An 8,406-nucleotide genomic window follows, 5' to 3' on the forward strand; every position below is an offset into this window, starting at 1 on the left:
AATTGGCATGCAGTGCCCTCTCGTTATAGCCGAGTACATTGGAGGAGGATTTTTTGTAGCTTTGTTGACACCAGCCCTGCACTTAGCTATATGGAGATGATGATGGTAGAAAGATGCCTAGAACTAGAAACTAGACTCCACCAAGGAAGATCAAATCCGCAATTTAATAGTTAAGCTCACAAGGTGATAGCTACTGTTATCATCTTTAGCAATACAAAAGAAATAGCTACCAATAGCTAATGAATAGGGATATTTAAGAAGATTTGATACTAAAAACTTGTCAACACTACTAAAAAAGGTGGAAACTCAAAAACTTTACAATTTATGTATGCTGAAACAAGAATCAATAATAAGTCACCCCTATACATTGACACCTCCATCTTAAGCTGTCATTTCTCTAAGTCAAGCTTGACATAGGCATAGTATGGAAACAATAACATGTTGGAAAGCAAGAATTAGCTTTCTCAACTTGTGAAATGTTGCTAATGATATATATTCAACATCCCCAAATGAGGATATCTTGACAAAGGTTATGATCCACTTTAATAATAATAACCATTAATGATAAAGTGAAATCAAAATATTGCTTGAATTTCTTCATGGTGGAGTGATTAAGACTTGAGACTTGAAACATCTTATTGAAAAATCAAAATATCCATAAAGGTCAACAATATTTCTCAAATCTGTATGAAACTCCAGTAATCTAAATTAAATACTCTCACTCCATTTAACAAAAAAACATATATATATTGCATTTATAGGGAAATCCAGCCTACTAAAAATAATTACAAATGGAGACAATGTTGTTGCTATTAGGCTTCTCTTACAAGTATTTGTTTTCCTCATCTAGAGATTCATATACACTTGAGTATTTGTGTGTCTATGACTCTAGGGAAGATATTAGTACTTTATGGATGGCTTTTCTAAGAGATCCTAGAGAGTACCTATCGGTTCAAGATTCTACAAAGATCCTACTATTCTTATCAAAATCTTTTAACATGGTAGTGAAAGGTAGTTGACTATGTAAGTAAACAACACATTATGTGAGCACAAAGTTATAAAGTACAAAATGATATCATTCTAATAATCTAATGACAACTATACAAAGAATAAATTAGAAGGAATATCTTTGATGATTCTCTATAGATAACACAACTTACTTGCATTGTGAGACTCAATATCATGGTACACAACTATAGATGGCGCACAAAAGCCATCAACAAAATAGCACCACCGAGTGTTATGAGGTGTGAAGCCTAAACATTGAAATCCATAAAGAGGTTAATTCTCTCAAGCAGATGGAGATGATGTTAAGCTCTGAATGTAAGCTACAAGGGTAGTTTTCTTACCATTCTATCTTTATGTTGGAGATGAACCCTTGCAATGACCATGCACTATTCACACCTCTTGTTGTTGTGGTATGCAAGCCATGTGAGCTCATACTTTTGCCACCTTCGGGAGTAAAGGTTTCCATGTAGTTTGAGTGAATGAAAGTAGAAGGAGTAGAATCTTGTTTTTCATGCTGTAATGGAGGTGAGAGAAGGGAGAGGAGATAGCTTGGTGTGAAACTATGTGGTCGGCAAGGGGAAGAGATGGGGGAGGAGCTTGCTTGGTGCTACAATGGAGGTGGGAGAAAGCTAGCAAAGAGATATTGTTGGACTACAGGGGGTGCATGTGGTTGTTGCAGCAATGGTGAGCTTGGAAAAGGGTTTGTAGAGAGAGAAAATCACTTTTTAGCTATAGAATAGGTTTGGAAAGACTTTGGAGGGTGGAAAATGATGTTTTGATTTTTTTTGATTTTTTTGATTTTTATTATTTAGTGCACGTTTTTGACTTTTTGAGGTCAAAAATGTTTTTTTGACCATGAAATAGGTTTGGGGACCTTTTAAGGAGGAAAAACTTGAAATTTGTTTTTTTTAAATTAAAATTTTTTAGTGTATTTTCAAATCAAAAAAGAGGTCAAAGTGGTCCCCCCCCCCCCCCCCCCCCCCCCCCTCCCCCTTTCCCCTAGCCACCTCCCTTACCTTCTCACTAGGTAAGAGGCCTTTAAGAGGTGTAAGGCTACCTTGTCCCCCTACTTTTTTGAGGGTATAGAGTGTGTCCACCACTCTCTTCCTATTGGCTGGCCTCTAATTAACGTTAATGCCAAAGGGCCCTAGAGGGTTCATATTTTTCCTAATGAACTCATATGATGCATATTCTAGCAAACTACCTTGATTCAAATCTATCAATAATTGTTATAGCTTCTCTGATATTGTGCACTCTCCAAAACGCTTGAAAATTTTTTCTCTTAATAAGTCCCACCTATCCTTGGTGGCTTGCACCAAGGCATTGCACCATGACCTTGCCTCTACCTTCATGAGAAGTTATGCATAAACGCGAGGCTTCATCATCTCTCATAGAGATGATGCAAGCTATTTCCAAGTTGTCTAGAAAATTTGTAGCATCTTCACCCACTTTACTAGTGAAGGTTGGGAATGCTGAATTTGCAATTCCAGCAAATCCAACGAGGGAAAAAAAAAGAGAGAGAAACTCTTTTCTAAATATTAGTGTGGCATGAGAAAAGTCTACATTAGATTGTGCATTCCTTCAATCACCAAACAATCAAATGTAACATGCATGCATGTCTTTGCTTGTGGGTATGTATGATCATGCACATCTCTTATTAGCCTAAAAAGTAACTTTAAAATAAACACTATTTCTAATTAGTTTTGATTGAATATCATATTCTTAAGAATAACAAACAGTATACCTACCATAGTCTCAAAAGTAACTTAGCAAATCAACTTAAGTAACCTCAAAACCAAACTAGATTCCAAGTAGCATTGAGCAATATGATATGGATATCATATCACATAGTAGAAAACCCCCAATCACATAATCAAGTCACATGACCACCATAATGACATGTTCATGTATATAAAACATGCAAATCAAAACAATCAAAGTGAAATGTCTAGAGAGAGCATATGTACCTACTGCTCAACTTTAAGGAGATTATCATTGTCCATAATAATGATGACACTCACCTTAAACTTCACGTGTTGGTGGCAGACCTTTTTGGAAGACGAAGAGACAACGTAGAGGAAGGAAATCATTGTGGCCAATATGGGCCTCTTCAAGATTACGAAGTCACAAAATGTAGGAACACACTCCCCCATTCACCTTCTAATAATTAATGCCCCTTCCTTTAGTTGCTCTCGATATTGCATCTATGTCTACACAATAGTAGCTGCTTATATGTAATCGTCTTTGACCTTCCATCATGGTGAAATCCAACCATAAGGAAATGATGCCAAGAGATGATTTTTTGGACCAAAAGTTTCACAAGTGCAGCTAATTGCATTCCAAGTGACAACGTTCCAAATAAGAAGCACTTTCTATTCTATCTGAAGTGAAGACACTTAATATACACGAGTGGGACTCCTGTTTTGTGGAACATTTGGGGATGTTTGAAGTCCATATGTCCTCAAAAATCCAACCATTTCTACATGCTCAAGAGTGTAAGATCCCCAATTTGCGGGTCTCTTTTAAAAATGAGAAAAACAAATTCCAATATTTATTTCATAAGATTTTGTTTTAAAATGCTTGTTTGGCAGTGTTGAGGTTCTAAAGTGAAAATCATGGTCATTTTCATCTTCCAAATAAGTCCAGGCGGATGTCTGGTTCAATTTTGGAAAAATATGCTTTTTTAAAGCTTTCTCATGCTTTTTGTACAATGCTCGTGGAAGCTATGGTTCAATTTTGTAAAACTATACCTTTTCGACGCTTTTCATGGCTTTGCATGATTTTTAGTGCTTTTTAGCAAAAAACAAATCCGCTTTCTTGTTCTAGTGGACAAGGGAAACCCGTGATTCAATTTAAAAAAATTAACTTTTTCCTTTTTACTCTATTTTTAGCTTTTCGTACTTTTCGGTGTTTTTGAAAAGCAACATGCTTTTTGGGATGACCTTAATATAAAAATAATATTTTTAGTCACTGTCAGGTTTAAAAACGACTATCCAATGAGGAAACAAATTTTTATAGGAATTGTTTTTATAAAAAATGGCACTGTAAATACGCTAGGACAGTACGAGAAAGTCATAATCATGTCGAGGCATCACAATGTAGCATAGTTTAGTCATGGTCACATTAGTTTCTCGGATACTATCCTATTAATCAATTTTTACTGCAAGAATTGAAGAAAAAGGGATAAGAGTTGATCATCGAAAGCAAAGCCATGTTTTTAGAAAAGACTAAAATCTTTTCTTAAAAGCATGCAGCTATTCTAGGCACAAGAGCGGGTGACTTGTCTCAGCTTGGGGCACACTCCAGAGTGGCAAAGTGCCTATAAATTTGTCCCTAGTGCTTAGTTTTCAGTGCCAATAGTTGTGTCTACTACTATCTCCATAAGATCTTCTCTCTCGTTTGCGGGAAGAAGAAGAAGAGAGGAAGATGAACACTCTCTCTCTACTTGCTTACTATCTTCTCTGCTCTTTTCATGGTGTGCGCATTTTCCAACAACTTTGTGTTGAAAACCTCTACATATCTCTCATCATCGCTCTCTTGAGGCAAAGAAAGAAGTCTTTTGACAACCCATAATCACTCTTAAAGCACGGTAAGAAGCCCTAAACTCCATAGCCGTCATCTCTACTATGTTTTCTAAGTAACTACCCTCTCAGTGGTTGCTTTTTTGTATATGAGGGCATGTATGGACTTTCCAGGTGTGTATGAGGATACTCCATGTTCGTTTTGTCATGTTTAACATGCTGATTTATGTACAGATGTGTTTATGATCATGTATATACACAAAAAACACTTTTCATTTCACATCACGTAGACAATAGGAACATTGTTTTGGTCATATCTCTCAAACCACTATGAATTAGGTCAAACCCTTTAAAACAGAGATTAAAAATATCATTTATAATATTTTCTATTTTGGGTGTCATGTGAAAATTCCGTAGGAGCAAAGGGTTTTGGTCAAAGAACAGTTTGCTACCCATTGAAAGACAAAATTTTGGACCCTAGGCTCCTTAAAGAAGAACTATATAGACCCACCGGATGAGCGAACCCAATTAGCCAAATCAAAAGCTTGATTAAACTTGTTAATAAATATATTTAAGTCTAAGATCACTTCATGAGTGCAAGTTATTAATTGTCCCATGTACAGGGTTACCTACGTGTGTAGGGGTGCTACCAAGGGGGAGTACCATATGACCTCGTGAGTTATTTGAGATATTCATATATGTCTTACGGTTTGTTTTCGTGACTTGATTTCAAGTGTTTGAGGTCCATAAACTTATATGGGGGTATCTGGTTAGTCAACCCAAATCCTATGGGCAAATATGAATAAGGTGGCTTTCTTTTTGTATTAGCATTTGCTGCATGAGTCTCATGATATGGACAAAGTGATATGATAAGGTGTTAGTTTATATTATGGGGCTAAGCTTGATGCAGTGGTTTTTGGTCAAATACTTTCATTTCGTGTTATGCATGTACCCAAAAAAGGAAAAAACTTATTTTTTTGCGTATATTGTGAAGTTATGGTATATGGTTGATCAAAGTGACCAAGCTTGTTTGCAACCATAGTGAGGGGGGGGGGGGGGTGAGGTGCAGCCATAGTGCATCACTTATCCATGGTTAAACATTGTCAAAACTGGATTTTGAAGTCATTTTTAGTTGTTGGTCGGGCTTGTTTTATGCATAAAAAGTTCATGTCTTAAGGGCCATGTGTGTGGGCTCAGTTTGAATCAATGGATATGTCAAACTCCAAGTGTGGGAGTCGGTTCAATATGGAATATGGTTTATGGTCAAGGTCTAAGATCCCTCATGGATTATGTGTGTGATATTCATTGTGGAAGTTGATGTGGCTCTTCGATCTTTTTTTGGGATATGGTTGTGTTTTCAAAATGCTGCCAAAATTTTTGCAGACATGTTATGTGCTAAAGTGGCTTTGCAGGATTGGATGTGCATCATCCTGAGTTGGGTGGAGTGATCACCCATGTGATGTGATTGGATTATGATTTATGGTTTTGTATTGGATCATGGAGTGGTTTTGATTGTTTATGGTGGACATGTAAAGGTAGAGACCATGTACTGTCTGACTGCTTGCAAAGGAATGTTTGTGCATATGGAAGATTCTATTGTGATTGGACTCATGTGTTATGTTCTCATGGCAGCATTGCTATAAAATTAGGATCACCTATATCGATTAGCCTTAACAAAAGGGTTGATGACCTGGGGACTTTGCTGGGTCGGGGGTGTTGTCTAGGTCTTCATTTTTTTTAGGTTCATCTACATGATTAGAGTGTCGGGGGTTGAATAACCCACATGATTAGTGCGTCTTGGATATTGCCTTGGCTATTCTTAAGCATTCGCCAATGTTGGGAATCAATGAGGCGTGGCACTGTAACTTGTATGGTTGGTGTTGATACCCTATCACCTGTTGGTATTTGGGATCCTTTCACAGATCAAGTTCATGGAGGGAGACGAAGCGGCTTCAGCCTATCTGGCTCATGCATGTTGGAGGTGTTTAGGCTCCCTTCTGTCGAAGTCAAATTCTCTATGTCCAAAGTAGAACAGAAGTGGATGGTGGACTAGTCGATCCCTATACAGGGTCCGATGCTCTACTAGTCATCTTAAATTTTTGATGTTATGGTATATCCAAATTTTTCTATTGCATTAATTCAAAATTGCGTGTTTCATTTAAATGGGTCATTTAAAGATTCTCTTTTGTCTTTGTTTTTTGTCTCTGTGCACTCTATTTCACCCTCCATCTTTCTCTCTCTCTCTCTCTCTCTCTCTCTCTCACACACACACACACACACACACACACACACACACACACACACACACACACACACACACACACACACATACACACACACACACACACACACACAATGAGGTGTACACATATATTCTCCCTCCACAATGTTATTTTCTTGAGTAGCTTTCATTCATATCACCCATTTAGAGGTAGCACGAGTTGCTAGGTGCCTTTGTAGCTTAACTCATGGCCTAAACTCCATGCTAGGTTGGATGCTGAGAACTCCTCTCCTATGCAAACTCTTCCACAACAATTCTGATGTATATTGAAATTGTATGAAAGTGGAAATTATATATTTTTGGCATAGACCCTTGGGGAGGGTATCTCTCACCTAGTATCAGAGTCAAAGGTTATGGGGATAGACTGGAGCCTGATACTAGCTGGGTTAGTTATGCATCATGCACGCATTCATGTTTGCTATTTGAGAAAGAATACTGTATTCATTATGCATTTGTGAGCGAGGTTAATTGGTCAAAATTGTTTAAGCTGTCTTCTTGTATGGATTTATGTGGGATTGTCATTTGATAATCGTATTGGAGTGTCATATAAGTGTATTAAGAATTTCTTTGAATGATTGTTTTGTAGTTAGAAATGGATCCTAAGGTAATATTTATTACTTTAACAAAAGGGTAGGAGGTTTTGACGACAATATAAACCCTCATGACTAGTTCTTTTCTTTGGACTAGGTGTAAATGACTACCCATTTCTTAGAAAATTATGGTTTAAAATTTTTCTCTTGTCCACCCTTTCTAGCTTATAGTGTAGGAAGATTAAGGTTATATATTGTCAACCATTTAATATAGAGGAAATGGAGTGGCTATTAATGCCAATGTTCCTATCACACCTCAATGGACTATCATTGATTGTGACATCGATGCTATGCTCCGCACGTCTCAACTTGGGAACTTCAGCGGAGAAGGCAAAGATGTACGCAAAGTTCTTGAAGATTGGATTAAGCTTATAGATGATTACTTTGATTTGCCTCATTCATATGCATAGAAAAAGGCTATTATTGCTAAGTTCAAACTAGAAAAGATGGCCAAGCGGGGTGGAGATACCATTTTATGGAGAACAATGTCGACCCTAATGCAACGACTTGGGATTATCTAAAGACTCAGCTAAAGAAGAACTATCAAAACAAGGTACATCATTTGGACCGTATGAATGAGTTTCTTGATTGTACTCAAGGGACAAGAGACCTGGAATCATATTATCAACATTTCTTGAACCTTGTCAAATATGCTCTATTGGGGATGACTTAGGAAGTCAAAGTGGCATGATTCGTGTCAGGCCTACATAATCCTTTCAAGGTTAGTTTTTAGAGCTTACGCCTTACAACTTTCGCAGACGTTCTTGATGTAGATAAGTCCATTTAGATCAAAATATCAAATGGTGGTAAAAGACCTTGAGTAGAGGATGACTCTAGATCTTCACCTTCTTAAACTTGAGAATCCATGTTATCACCTTTGCGTCAATTGTTTTGAGCCTGACCGTGTGTCTCGTGATTGTTAGTTTAATGATCAAGACACTTATGAACTTGCAAGAAACAATTATCTTGGAAATACGAAGACTAACAAGAACCTCATAAATTCGTA

The sequence above is a fragment of the Adiantum capillus-veneris genome, chromosome 21 (genome assembly GCF_014529385.1).
Source record: "Adiantum capillus-veneris isolate H3 chromosome 21, ASM1452938v2, whole genome shotgun sequence".
Classification (NCBI taxonomy): domain Eukaryota; kingdom Viridiplantae; phylum Streptophyta; class Polypodiopsida; order Polypodiales; family Pteridaceae; genus Adiantum; species Adiantum capillus-veneris.